Raw genomic sequence first — 15464 nt, 5'->3', positions numbered from 1 at the left:
GACTCCCACAAGCTGCCCTCTGAACTTCACACGCAGGCTGTGGAACTCACACATGTGTGTGCACACACACAAAATTGAATAAGCATAATAAAAATATGTGAAGTTAAAGGAAAAGAATGGATGAACTTTTCATCGCTTAGCAATCTTTCCTGGTGTACTCAGAAGTCAGGTGCCATGCTGTGAAAAAACATCGAACAAAGTAAAAAGCAGTACTATGTATTCTGACCAGCATCTAATAGTCAATATAATATTTAAAATACCCTTTCTTGGAAAAAAAAAAGTACCCATCCATCACTGCCCAGAATAATAACCTCAGTTGTCAAGCTCAAAAGAATCCCATTACTATGGTGTGCTTTTTTTCCTCTTTATCCTGTGTCATTTTCACAACTCTAATGTACTCTTATGTTATTAAAAAAATCCCAAAATATCTCGTTTCTCCCCCACCAGTATTTTACCCCTTTGTTAGTGACTGGGAGACGGGAAACACAGAACATGAGTGAAACTTGTCAGTGTTGACACATTATAGAGCTGAAGAAGGTTCGAAGAGAGGGCGAGATGGTGGCTAGGAAAAATGAAGCCACACCAGTCTTAAGAAATAATGAGAAAATACCTAGTCACTGCCACGACTGACTCATCTGAACCATCAACAACCCAACTTAGACACGTAATAATGCCAGCAGAGAACACAAAACCTGGTGTAGTCCCTGGTGAAGAACACCAGGGGTGGGGGGAATTTGCCCCGTTCTGTTTTCATGAGAGACAATGGATGCTTGTACTGAACTCTTGGTGAAAGAATGTTCCAGACCAATACTGTATTCTTGCATAACATTTGGGGAAGCAAAGTCTGGCTACAAAGGACACTTTTTCCTTACCCTTGGAGAACTGGTCTTGGGATAGTCAAACATGGGGTCCTCTGAGGTTTATCTTCTAGTCCAACATCAGTTCAAGCATCAAAACAACAATGTTGCTCTCAGAGGACCAAAGCCAAACTGAGGGTCTTGTACCTTTCTGTTGGACTTCTGAAGCTGTGACAGGGGATATAGAAGCATTATTATCATCATTACCATTACATGACTTTTCATTTCTTTCCTATCCCCCATCAATCTATCAAGTGAATGACATTGGTAGAAACCATCATTGTGACCCTTACAACCACCATCAAAGCAGTCATTAGAACATCATTCCCTGACAGGGGAAAAAAATAAAGATGTTCAAGGGATGAAGGAGTTGACCCAGATTCACATAACTAGTAAGTGGAAGCCAGGCCAGCCGGGCTTGTAAACGCTACATTTTCCACTTCACTGGACTACTTATCCACTACAGCAGACTGACTCCCAACTTTGATGCCTCTATTGTGAGCAAATAAAGCCATCCTCTCTCCAGTTGCTAGTCCTTTAGCTCCAGAGCCAACAGCTTCCCTTTGATTTGTCTTATCATTACTAAAGATCCCTTCTAGTTCTCTATGGCTTCTCCCTAAAGCCTCCGGCAGCATGCATCTCAGAGGACGTTATCCTGAGATGCCACTGATGTCCCTCCTTTCCAAATGAATGTCCAAGAGAGCGTTTTTTCTCCTTATCTTGATGACACATTAAATATTGGGTCAAATTTTCAGAGTCCATTAACTAAACCTCAATATCATGGCATAAAAATGTATTGTGCTTGATGTACATTATTATCTGCTGTTTCTACACTCAACTTCTTTAACTAAAACTGAAGACTCTCGTCTTGACAGAGTACTAACTTTGTGAAACGTAGGAGGTGGGAAAAAATAGACATCTAACACAGAGAAAAGCATCTTAGGGGAAAATAACTTCCCTTTCCAAGCACCTTTCCCACCTACACTTCAAGTAGAGCAGATTGTTACCAAGTATCTTTTCCTGAAGTATGTCTTTTGAAATCTGGGGAATAGTAATATTATACAGAGTATAAGGAACTAAAAATAAATAAGGGTTGATTCTAGGAGACTACTTCTCACAGTGTGTACCTGGGGATACTGTTTCTCACAGTGTGGACCTGGGGATGCTGCTTCTTACAGTGTGGACCTGGGGATGCTGTTTCTCACAGGGTGGACCTAGGATGTTGCTTCTCACAGTGTGGCCCTGGAATGCTGTTTCTCACAGTGTGGACCTGGGATGTTGCTTCTCACAGTGTGGACCTGGGATGTTGCTTCTCACAGTGTGGACCTGGGAATACTGCTTCTCACAGTGTGGACCTTGGGATGCTGCTTCTCACAATGTGACCCTGGGGAAGCTTAGCAGTGGCAGCCGTCCTTTCAGAGGGTTCTCAAAGTTTAAACTGCTTTCCCAATACAACTAAGACGGTGTCATCTCTCCGATTCCTGTGTGCTCATGAGTGAGCAGCGGTGTTCCTGGAAGCCACGTGGCATGCAAGGTGGCATTGCTTTGACGGCTTATGTCCTAAATTTTTTTAAATTCTCATTTTTACTCTCCAAATGTGATAAATGTTGATATAATCCACGGAATCAGAAACTCTTAGAGGTTCCCACTAATTCTTAAGAGTATAGCTCTATGGCACATTACCACAAACTGGAGGACTGATAAATACTGGATGATAGTATTCACTCGTAGACTGTAGCGTCTGGAAGTACAAGAGATTTGGTATTCTGTGAAGACCCTTTCAGGGATGGTATACTGGTGCTGCAGATGGAAAAACAAGTTCCAGCAGGCTTCCTGGATGAGGTACTAACACCAGTCATGAGGTTGAGGGCTGTGCTCCGATGACATGCCCACGGCCATCTCCTTGAAGATTAGGATTTCAGTGTATGCATGGGGAGGTACATGAGAATTCTGATCATAGCTGAATCTAGACAATTGTGAAAACAAATGATCTGAGAGCTGCTGTCCCTGTCCTAAGACACAGTTGCTCAAGCGGAATTTACATCCCATGAACCTTCCAGAAAGAAGCCATCTATAACCAAGGTGGGGACATGCGGAGATGATACGGGAAACATGGTACAAATTCCACCATCCCCACATCTGACTGCAACACACATCTGGCAAATTCTTCTCACACACACAGAAGTAAAAGTGAGGGATGGCAACAAAGGGGTAACTGTCTATTCCTTCTTTGAACACTCCCTCAGTGCTGAGACCAGGCAATAATGAGTGACTCACCACAGCAAATTCAAATGAAAAGTGCAATGGAAACTCATTTCCACGTTATTGAGTATCCCTCCTGGTCCACTTGGACATGCCCATGAGCCTGAAAAGTCCCCTGTCATACCTGGTGATTCTTGACATGCCTACTTGCGCTCTGTGAAGGGTGGGAAAAATGTGAGTGTGGTAGGAGTGTGGAGGGCCAACGGCTAGGTCTTGCTGAGAGTGTCCTATAACAAGGGATTAGATTGGATCTTTATTGCCGCATTGTGTATCTTGCAAAGGCAGAAATAGCATGATTGGCCTCCTAAGAACAAACACAATTCCACGTCGGTAGCTGTTTGTACCCAGAGTGGCAATTATCTGATAAAATAGGAATTTACACAGATACCCACTGCCTGGGAACTTTGGGACATTAAGAAAGGAATGTGGTGTCCACCACAAAGGGGCAAATTCGGCAAAAGCTAGTGTTTGGTCTCAATCACATACTTAATCCCAACAGCTTTCTGCCAAGCATCACGCTCCTGAGCAATGACTGAAAAAAACTCAACACTGTTCTAAACAATCGTTCCCGACAATACTGGGAAATATTTTGTGTAGAATGGTATTTCCAGTATCCTAAACTTCCAAATGCTTCTGGTTAGCTGTATGATCTTATCCGTTACTGCTAAGCAAGGATGGCTGAAGCAAAGGGACTCTCCCTGTAGTTTACCTTGCTATTAGCTCAGAAGACTCAAGCTATGGTGACTTAACATGACGAGTGAACTTGTCAGGCTTAGCTGGAGACTTAATATGGCTAAGCAGGAAATGTTTATGCTATGTATATTGTACCACGAACAAAAATATGTATGCTATTTCACATACAAAAATGTACATGATACCACAATTAAAAAGCTAACACAGTAAAGAAGCAAAAGCAATCCAGCCGGGCTCTGAGCTGCCTAAATCATTACAATGGCTGGGTTAGGCAGGCAGAATATGCAAAAAAACAAACTGCTTCTGTGAAGTCTCATCTCAGTAAGCAGGAATCCATACTTGGGCAATAAAAAGGATCTAGTTCTCTGTACTTTGAACACACAGATTACTTTAATCACTATATATGCAGCTGTTAAAATGATAGAATGGCAAATGATAGACTTGTGGACATTGGACTGCCCTGGAGTGCCTTGGACTGACGAATGAGTTCCCTGCAAAACCTGACACTGTTAGCCATCTCCACCTAGACGGGACAGTAATGGTTCTGGTGAAATCTGGACTCACCTCTCAACACCAGCTCACAGAGTCAGCACTTCAGCAGTTCAGCCCTTGGGAGACATGATCTGAAAATCCAAGCTTCAAGGCTGTGGGTTATGGGGTGGTTTTGTTTCTTTGTTGTGAGTTCTTGTGTGTATGGGACTGGGGGTTGAATTTATGGTCTTCTGCATTCTAAACAAATGTTATACCAAGCCCTCTTTTTAAACTGCCTGGACTGGCCTTACACTAAATTTATAACCCAGACAGGCCTTGAACTGAGAACTCGGTCTCCGCCTCCCCAGTAACTCTGATTACAGGCCCCCATTACAGGCCTATTGCTATGAATTATTTGAAATGTGAAAATTAGACTTCTTAAACAGTCAAGATTTCCGTAACACTTATTAAAGTTAAAATAACCAGGTTACCAAGCAATATAGAACAAAATTCTATTTTTACATTAAAAACATACAAACACAAGGTTGTTAAATTTAAAACAAAAAAAATTTAATAGTTGGGTCCACTTGGAGATAGGAAGTGGGAAGTTTCAAAAAGACAGACAGGCTTATTTTGAATATGAAATGGGATTTAGCAAATAAAATGGCCTTTCATATAAAGCCGTTCTATATATCTAAATTTAGCCTGCCAAGGATAATCCAGCCAACAACTCAGGACATTAATTATGTTTCAGTCTTTTTACTAAAATAGGTATGGGCTTGATTCACTAAATTAAGGTATAATTTTATATACAAAAGCCTTTTCAAACCCCAACAAAGCAGGCAAGTAACTTATGCCCTGAGAGAATTAGAAACTTGGCATTATAAAGTAGAGGTTACTTTTCTTAAATGTTCAACATGAAGGCTATATGCACATAGGCTACATACCTTTAATAAGCAAAGAAAGAACTGTCCAGAAGATAGCATAAGGGCATTACAAGAGTCCTCAATCTTTGGCCCAAAGGTAAATAATTATGTCCAAACGGTGACTGCTAATATGTCAGCAAAAAAGCCATGTCAACCTGATCCTGCAGCATGGCAGAAGAGCCACCATGCTTTTCCAAACTTTGTGAACTGCAAAATGATAAACAGGTTGTGTTGATGACTGACCAACCCATCATAGAAAACTACCAGCAATATAAACAGTGCTTTGAAGGAGGCATTGTATGGCCGGGGAGATGACTCAGAGGTTAAGAGCATTGCTTGTTCTTCCAAAGGTCCTGAGTTCAATTCCCAGCAAACACATGGTGGCTCACAACCATCCGTAATGAGATCTGGTGCCCTCTTCTGGCCTGCAGGGATACGTGCAGACAGAACACTGTATACATAATAAATAAATCTTAAAAAATAAATAAATAAAAATTAAAAAAAAAAAAGAAGGAGGCATTGTAGGGTAGGCATTGTAGGCATTGTAGCTGGCTCAGCAGGTAAGCACACTAGCACCTCTTGCAGAGGACCTGGATTTGGTTCCCAGCACCCACAGGTTCACAACTACCTGGAACTCCAGATTTCAGGAAATCTGATAACCCTTCCTGTGCACAAAGAGGATGCACACACATACATGCAGGCAAAACACTCACAGACACACACACACACACACAAAATCAAAATAAACCCTTCAAAAGAGTATTGAAGCTAAACAGAGGATGAGGCTGGAGTAGAATACAATGTCACTTGTCACTGTTCTCTCAAGTCAAGCAAGGGATTTGTTCATTAAAGCAAAAAACCAGAGGCCAGCAAGATGGCTCACATGGGTGAAAACACTTGCCATGAAACATGGGGACCTGAGCTCGAGGACCCCAGTGAAGATGGGAGGGGAGAACCAAGCCTGGAAAGTTGTTTTCTGACTGCCACATGTATATCATGGACAGATAAGTAAAATAAATAAGCCAAAAAAAAAAAACCAACTTAAAAAGAGACCAAAAATAGAGGGAACTAAAAAGTGTCTTTAGACAGTTTTTCTTGACCTCAATAAAAGTATCACCAACTCTTCCACTGACTTTGTCCATAGCAACATTCCTAATAAATACATCTAGATGATGAAAAATTACTTGAGGGAAAAAAAGGATAAAGTGTTGCTTCTCTCAGGTAGTTAATGGGGTTTTCCAGGCCTTGCTTCTATTTTTTCCATTGAAAAAAGAATCAAGTTTGCAATGCTGTGAGAGCCATTATATTTGGCCTTGACGGTCTGAAAGGCAAAGGAATGGTCAAAAAAAACGTTCACAAAAGCCAACCTGAGTTGATGCCATTGCAGATGACATGGCACACTTGGTGTTGTCTTACAATTTTTAAGATTTGTTTATTTTCTGTGTATGTGCACAGGTGTGAGCCTCTGTGAGTTCACAGGCACCAGGTACACGCAGGAGCCCATGGAGGCCTAAAGAGTGTGCAGGTCCCTGGAACTGGAGCTACAGGCAGTTGTGAGCTGCTCGGTGTGGCTGCTAAGAACTAAACTCGGGCCCTGTGCAAGAGCAGCAAGTGCTCTGGACCACTGAGCACCTCTCCAGCCCCTGTCTTGTCTGTCGAGATGAAAGGAAAGTTGTAAAAATGTATGTTAACTAGAAGAGTTTCATATTCTATAGGTCAGATCATTTAAACCCAGGAAGATTGTAGATTTACCCCTCTATATATTTATTTATATGTAACATCGAAGTAGAAATGGAGGAAAATTGACAGCGGATGGGGAGGAGAGACAATGGAGGGTAATTGGGGGTGAATATAAGCAGAACCACACAATATCTGTGGATCAATATATCATAATAGAGCCCATTAATAATATTCTAACTAAAGAAAACAATGGACAAAGAACTGTCCAAAATGAGATGGAAATCTGTGAACAAAGTAACATAAATTCATTCTTTGAATCAAAAATATTTATTCAAAGAATGTCTGCAGAAACAGTGGTTTGGCACCGTTTACTACATGCCTCAAATTTTCTTGATTGTTTGACAGAGAGACTAAGCAAAGCCTCGAAGTTTCTCACTGTGTAAGGAGTCTGTTATTGTCCCCACTGGGTGACAAGGAAAAGTCCTAGTAGCACAGGTGCTCCAGGGGATCCCCTCTGCGAACAGGGACATTGTCGACATTAGGTCACTCAGCCTAGGTCAGAACGAATAAGGCCTCTGGCTCCATGGCTGCTATGCTTAGCTCCAGATGATACATACCGTCCTTCCAGACACAGGGCCATCTACCTGCTGTAAATAGAAGAGAGAACAAATGCAGCCTCTGACTCTGAGGATCTTGTAGTCTTGCCTGGAATGCCACAGACCGGCCGATACTGAATGATTCCTGTTGTGACGGGGGAGTCACACAAGGTCCTGTGGAATCTGATTTAAACTGAGAATGCCAGTGAGTCGGCACGCCCTCTTTAAGGAAGCAAATCTTCATCTGCACCTCAGTAAGTTGAAGCATTATTCACAGTAGCAAGGAGTTTTTCTCTTTGGGCTGCCAACCAGCTCCCACATAAAGATATGGCGACATTATTAATTATGAATGCTCAGACTTAGCTTAGATTTGTTTCTAGATAGCTTTTTTTTTAACTTAAATTAATCCATTTCTATTAATCCCTGTGCTGCCCCATGGCTTGTTTACCTCATGTAAGTACTGTCCATCCTGCTTTCCTGCTTCCTCCATGTCTGGCTGGCTGGCCCCTCTTTTCTCTCTGCCCACCAGCCCCACCTATCCCTCCTCTCCTAGCTATTAGCCATTCAGCTCTTTATTAGACCAATCAGGTGCCTTTGACAGGCAAGGTGAAACAGCAACACACCTTTACATAATTAAACAAATGCCGATACTGAATGATTCCTGATTTCTTCACATAGTTAAGAAATACAGCATAAACAAAAGCAACACACCTTTACATAATTAAACAAATACAGCATAAACAAATGCAACACATCTTTACATAGTTAAACAAACGCTCTATTCCATAACAGAGCCAGCCTAGATGTGCATCAACAGATGAATGGAGATGAAGTTTTTGTATAGATAGATAGATAGATAGATAGATAGATAGATAGATAGATAGGGAGATAGATATAGATATAGATATAGATATCCAAATCCAATACAGCTTTATTCAGCCATAAAGAAATGAAGAAAACTAATGGATCTGGACATTGCCGTAGTGAGGAAATACAGACTTAGGAAGACAAAGCCTCTTTTTTTCTCAAATGTAGACCCTAGTTTTTATTTTTTATTTACTTACTTATTTTGAGGCATAGCCCTAGATGTCCTAGAATTCAGTATGTAGACCAGGCTGGCCTCAGACCTACAGAGATTCACCTGCCTCTGCCTCCTGAGTGCTGAGATTAAAGAGCTTTATTTTAATGGGTGTGTATTTTATGTAGGTGTGAGTACAGGGAGTGAAATAGAACGGAGACTGGTGGGGGGTGTTTAAAGAAGAGGAAAGAAATAAAAGAACACAATAGAATACATGTGACACATAAATAGAAAAGAAGGAATGTAGACATGGACAAGGTCAACAAAAAACAAGTTCATTTGGGGGCCTGAGAGATGCCTCAGTGATTAAGGGTGGCTTCTCTTCCAGAAGCCCCAATTTTGATTGCCAGCACCCACATAGCCACCCATTGCCCTTTATAACTTGGGTCCTAGGGGATCCAATGCCCTCTTCAGGCCTCTCTGGGCCTTGTATGTCTGTGTCACACAGACATACAAGCAGGAAAGACACCCATACACTTTTTAAAAATTTTTTAAAGTATGTTTGAAAATGAAATTTATTACTTTGTATGACAATTTAAAGAACAAAACAGTAGGGTTGGGGAAAGGCCTAAATTAAACGGCCTGGGAGAAGCCCTGGGGTTGCAAGGAGATCTTCACAATCTTGGACCTCAACATGAATCCTTTCTAAGGGGCCAAGCCAAGTGAGGGAAGCTGGGCTGCTGGGTATGCAGGTGGCTCCATTCAGGATTCTTAAAGTGTATCTTAGTGGACAGCCACTGCAAAGCCCTGAGCAAGAAAAGGTCAACCCAGGACTGGAATGTGAAGAATCAGCCAGGGGTCATTCAGGGTGTGAGCAGAGTTGGGAGGCTGCTGGTAGCCCATCCCAGAGAAGAAAGGGGTTTGGAAGTTCCACTATAGGGAGAGGTGGTTTAGGCAGGTGTGACCTAGATTCAGATCAGAACAAAACTCCAAAGTTCCGAGGAATGCTGAACTCAAGGAACTTTTGTTATATGCACATAAACAACAAGGCTAAAAGCTTAATCTTTGGGAGAAATGTCCTTTCTTGGAGACTTTTAAGGCAAGACCTTCTTAGCAAAGCCTTGTCCTTTCTATGGATCACTGACATGAGATGTGTACACACACTAACAAGTTTCCTTGAAATGTGAGGCCTGAGCAATTCTCTGGGCAAGCCGGTCCCTTCAAATTGCCACCTGTAGTTTCTACTTTGAAGACTTCATAATATAGCTTCTATAGTTTCAAAGAATTCCCAAGTGTTTCCAGGACACCAGTGTGATTCCTGGGTACAAAGAGATGGAGTCCATTCTGGCACCATCCTTGTCCGCCAGGTGGACATTAGCCCAATCCTGTGGGATGATCCGATGAGCTATAAACAGCTACACCACCTCAAACAGAACTAGCTCATGCAAGGAAGGCTAGACCAAGACCAAGACTGGCAAGGTCTTGCTTGTCATGACTGTAGGATACTGCCACTGTTCACAGTGGCCACTCATTGGCCTTGAACTACCCAACACCATCTTCTGAGATGCACTGATTGGCTATATTCTTCATAAGTTCGTTTCAAATCTAGAAACGTCTACTTAACAGAAAAAAAAAGCAAAAAAAAAAATCTTTTTGGGTCAACTTTTCTTTTTCCTTCCCTAAATATAACCCCATTGAAGGAAATGAAATTTTCTAATGCTGAAAATAAACTCAGGGCACCTTCCAGGAAGGAATTCCTGAACATGCTCAGCAACTGAGAACTGACTATGCAAAAATCAGCTGTTGTTAGAATTTGGTGGGACCTGAAAAATAGATACCTGACTTTGAAGCTCGCAGTACGACGAGGGCCAGTGAGGGCTGCATCCCATCCAGTGATTTGACTAGGACACCACAGTCATGTACCTTCAGCAATGTCTTCTCCTGGAAGGGGAACTTTCCCAAATTCCACGTGTTTTGGGTCAACAGTGGTCTTGCACTTTAACCCACAAGAATCACAATTAACCTTCACCTTTTGCTTCACAAAAGGAGAAGGGGCATTGCTGAGAGAGAACATATTAACCAGGGACAGAGCATCTGACCCTCGCGTTCAGCCTTCGGAAAGATTGTTGGAAATCTCTTCCCATCAAAAAACAAAAACAAACAAAAAACAAAACAACAACAACAACAAAAACAAATCTGAATAGGTGAGAACAAATGCCACTAACCAGACACAGTCTCCGGGGTCTTCAAGCTCACTGTTTGAGCTGTAGGGAGAGGAAGCAACCCTGACATTTGTGGCCCAGCTACCAGCATGGTTTAAGCTGATACAGATGTCAACAGCTGCCAACTTTCAACCAGTCTTATCTTGTATCGTGATAACTTATTTCTTGGCAAAGGCTTCACTTCCAAGATAATTAACTCCAACTTACTGCTGAGTTCGCATGCGGCCCCCAGATCAGAAAATAGCCCGGGCAACCTCTCACTCTGGGAGAGCTCTGCTCACAGGCAGGAGGAACGAATCGAGCAAAGACCAAGGCAATGTCAAGTGTAAATCTCGGTAGTGACTTCATGATCTGCAGCTATGGAAAGGCGTATTGATCAGCAGCTGCTGTGTGAGGGTTGTCTGCCAAGGGCGGGGCTTACTCTAGAACTTTCTGGGACCAGAAACTAAGCTAGATTTTAAATTTTTAATTCAGAGAATAAAAACAAACAAACAAAAAAACCTCCCTAGAGCTATTTCAGAGCCTGATAAAAGGTTCTAGAGGTCAGAGGAATCACTGAGGATTTAGTAATCTTAAGTCTGGGAGGGAAGAGGGATATTGAGGGGGAGAGGAAGAGGAAGAGGGAGAATCTGTACCAGAAGCATCTCAAATTACCCAGTGCAGCTAGCTTGATGAAGAGTGAGCTGCCTGGTTTTCAACTCTTTGCCAAATAATTTCCCTTACTCCTGCTTATTTTCTGAGGTACATGATACCATCCTCAACTTACATAAGGAAATCAAGAGACAGGCTGAACCAAAACCACACAGCTAGCAAAAGAACTTAGGAGGCATTTCCTGAATCATGACTTGTTTGTGTTTTTGCTTAGCATTTGGAAGCACTCAGCCTTGGAACAGCAGTATCAGGAGATGAGATTTATGCTGTGCAGCCAGGTCCCCTCGTTACGCCTGGGAAGGCACAGGATACCAGTGATGAGCCAGCCAGTCACTGAGTGAGCAATGATCGCTCCTTCGAGAAAATGTGCAAAGGTCTTTCTTTCAACAGATGTTTAATGCATGGACCAGATAGCTGTTTTCCCAGACACCAAATTTCATTCTGAAGTTTGCAGGCTAACATAAGAGAAATAACCCTTGTCTCAACCATCCCTTCATCCTAATTAGGGTTAGCTAAAAGTCTTTAAAAGTCAGAAAAGCTAAAATTCTATCTGAAATATAGATCTCTTTTTTTTTTTTTTTTTTTTTTTTTTTTTTGGTTTTTCGAGACAGGGTTTCTCTGTGTAGCTTTGCGCCTTTCCTGGAACTCGCTTTGGAGACCAGGCTGGCCTCGAACTCACAGAGATCCGCCTGGCTCTGCCTCCCGAGTGCTGGGATTAAAGGCGTGCGCCACCACCGCCCGGCTATAGATCTCTTTTGAATCTCTATGTTTTGTTGAAAAAATATATATGTATGTATGTATGTACATACGTATATTTGTGGAGACTTACGGGAAATTGAAATAATGAATTTTACATTTCCAAATGAAACCACTGTATTTTTCGGGTGGTTACTGAGCACAGCCTGTAAAGAACTTCCGGTCTGGCCACAGTGATGCTTGCTAATCAGTTCTCAGATGTACACTCAGAGCCTTCTAAATGATGCAGAATAAGGTATATTAAAAACCCAATGATGAATCAATGCTGCAAATTTGCTCAATGTCTATGAGGTTCCGTTTCACTTGTGAAATATTTTCCAAGGGCTTTTGGCTTTTAAAGGTCCACGTCGTACATGGAGCTTTAATAATACAAAGAGAGCTTTATTTCCCTTGTGGGCTGAGCGGTCACCTTACCAAAGAAGGTACTAGATTTAAAATCTCTTGGGCCTCTTTAATGCATGTGCAGTGCTGTAAGAAACTGCTGTTTTCAAATTAAAAACTGAAATTTAAAAACCTTTTAATAGAATACCTGATTCTAAAGATTATGTTGGGAAATATTTTCAGAACTTTTCAATTCTACATCTAGGGGTATATAATTTAGTCTTTGGTTTGGTAAGTGATAAGTGCCATATTTTCTACTTTAGGTCATATATATCAAATATGTCATCTATTATTTCTTGTCTTTATGTCTGGGCCAGAATACAACTGCAGTAGTAGTTGTAGTTATCGTAGTTAGGGTTAGACTACACGTGATACTACTCAACTACTGCAATTACTACTACCTCTAATATGTGTAGGATTCTTCTGGATGAAACCTTTGAAGTTAATACTGTTTGGATAGAATTTCCCAAGTACACTGGAAAACGCTTAGCATGTGGCTATGTCTACAGTTACTTCTAGATGTGTCATATTTCTATAATTTCTTCAGCCATTCTTCAGTCATTTTTTTCCTGGCTGTCTATTGTTCAGCAGGCTCTGCTGCAAGCCTTGGAGATTCAGTAGGAGACAAAATAGGATGAAAATCACTCCTTTCTCAAAAGTCTTCATATAAAGGCAGAAGGTGTAAGCGCAACTAGATAAAGACAGTATGAGGTGCTAGATTGTGGTGTACTATTGAAAAGAGCTGTGCCGGCGTGCGAGAGAAGGCAGATTGGAAGAAGGGAAGGCAGTTTTCAACAACACGCCTAGAAAAGATGTCCCAGAGGAAGACACACCTGAGCAAGGACCTGAGGTGGTGAGGAAGCAAGTCACAGCATTTCAGGGAAACTGAGTCCCAGATGGAAGGCAAAGCATTGGCGTTGGTGTGTCCTGAGGGCACACAAGGCAGGGCACAGGAGGTGACAGAGGCAGGAAGGCAGAGGCTGGTGTTAGCATTAGCCTATTTATAATTGGGGAGATGTGGATGTGATTGAACAAAGGAGTGAAATGATACCTGATATATCTGTGGGGGTGGGGTGGGGAGGATGCACACATCTTTGCAGGTACCTTGTCTGTGCACATGTGTGGATGCAGATGTCAAAGGATAACCTCAGGTGTTGGTCCTCAGGTAACTTCCACTATTTTTTTTATTGAAACAGGGTCTTTCTTTCATTGGTCTTGGGCTCACCATGTAGGCTAGAAGGGCTGACTAGGGGAGACCCACGAATCTACCTATCTTTGCCACCCCAGTGCTGGGATTACAAGTGTGTGCCACCACGCCCAGATTTTTTACATGGGATCTAGGAAATGAACTCAGATCCTTGTGCTTTCAAGGCAAGCACTTTACCAACTGAACTCCCTCCCATATATTTCTCCTCTTCAATTATTCTTTAGACTGATGGGTTGATAAGTCTCCAGAAGATTGGGAAATGGCCGGCACAGGACAACAACTAGAGGCTCTCACCAAAGTTGAGGAGAGAATGATGTAGACACAAGACAAGTCCTAAGGTCTGTGGAAGTGATAAGAGAGAGTTGAATGCTGGACCTATTTGAAAGTAGAGCCAACAAAATTTGCTATAAATTAGATATGGATGTGGTTAATGATAACTTCAGGATTTTAGCCAGAACTTCAAGTACAGGAAAACCATTCCCTGAAGGGGTGGCTAGTATCTAAGGAGGTAGTGGTAAGACATAGACCAAGAAGATGGAATGGAGAGATTCTGGCGGGAAAGAAGCCCAGTGGGAAATCAAAGGGGTCACGGAGGTAAGAGTTGGGTGGAGTTTGTAGTGGTCTGATTTCTGAAAAGACATATGTAGCAGCAAGAAATCAAAATGCTGTGGGGAATAGGAGTCAGGAATTGCTCTACAGAGAAGACATTTACAGAGAAAAGGGGAAGCTAGAAAGAACCCTGATGTTTTGGTTTAGAACTGGAGCTATTGGTACAAACTTGTGAGATCCATATAGATATTAGTTTATAAATGGATAGGAAGGATACCACTAAATAGATATATGTACACATATAAGAATGGAGATATTTGTGTATTATTATGTGTGAATATGTATCATTGATTCCCTGCTTCATTCCCTGAGAAGACCTGGAGTTTACAATTAAAAAAACAGTTGGAGGAAACAGTCAGGGCCAAACCTCTTTTCTAGAATGACATTCTCTAGCAAAAAGAAACCATTGCTCCTTGGAAAAGAGAGAGTTCTTCCAAGGACTGAAACAGTGAAGGTACAAGGTGAGGTATCTTGTGGTGCCTGCCAGTAAGTGAGTGCTTAGAGACCACTGTCCTGGCTTAAAGGGATATCCGGCATCAAAATCTGAGTTAATCTGGGCATCAAAACATAATGAGGGTAATAGAATGCCACCCATTAAATGGGGTAGGAATTATTAAACCTATGTTAGAATAAATTAATAAAAGGTGGGAGAGTATTTGTAAAAGACTGAAAAATAATAATCACAAAAAGAGATGCAAATAGAAAATTGCCCCTTGGTAAGAATCATGGTGATGATAGACATAGATGTGAATTTCACTAGAACTCAAGGACAACAGAGTGTTTGTGTCCTCGGAATGTGTCCTACACAATACCTAGAATCATGGTGATGATAGACATAGACATGAATCCCACTAGAACTCAAGGACAACAGAGTGTTTGCATACTCAAAATGTATCCTACACAATGCCTAGATTGCAAAGGAAGAAATGATTATTTTATAATAGATAATCCCAGTATTCACCAATCTAGGTGATCACATTGCCACAACCAACAGTGGGATAGTTAAACATCATGTGATGTGAACAGATAGACTCAAAAGTACAGGGTTATTTCTTTGGTATTTTGTTCAAGAATGCACTGGGTGAAACATGAAGAAACACCAAATGGATCAAAGTTGAAAAATAGCCTTTAGGCA

Source organism: Peromyscus californicus, unplaced genomic scaffold (assembly GCF_007827085.1).
Source record: "Peromyscus californicus insignis strain IS unplaced genomic scaffold, ASM782708v3 Scaffold_21__1_contigs__length_65335640, whole genome shotgun sequence".
NCBI lineage: Eukaryota > Metazoa > Chordata > Mammalia > Rodentia > Cricetidae > Peromyscus > Peromyscus californicus.
The sequence above is the reverse complement of the archived record's forward strand: the minus strand, read 5'-3'. Positions refer to the sequence as shown.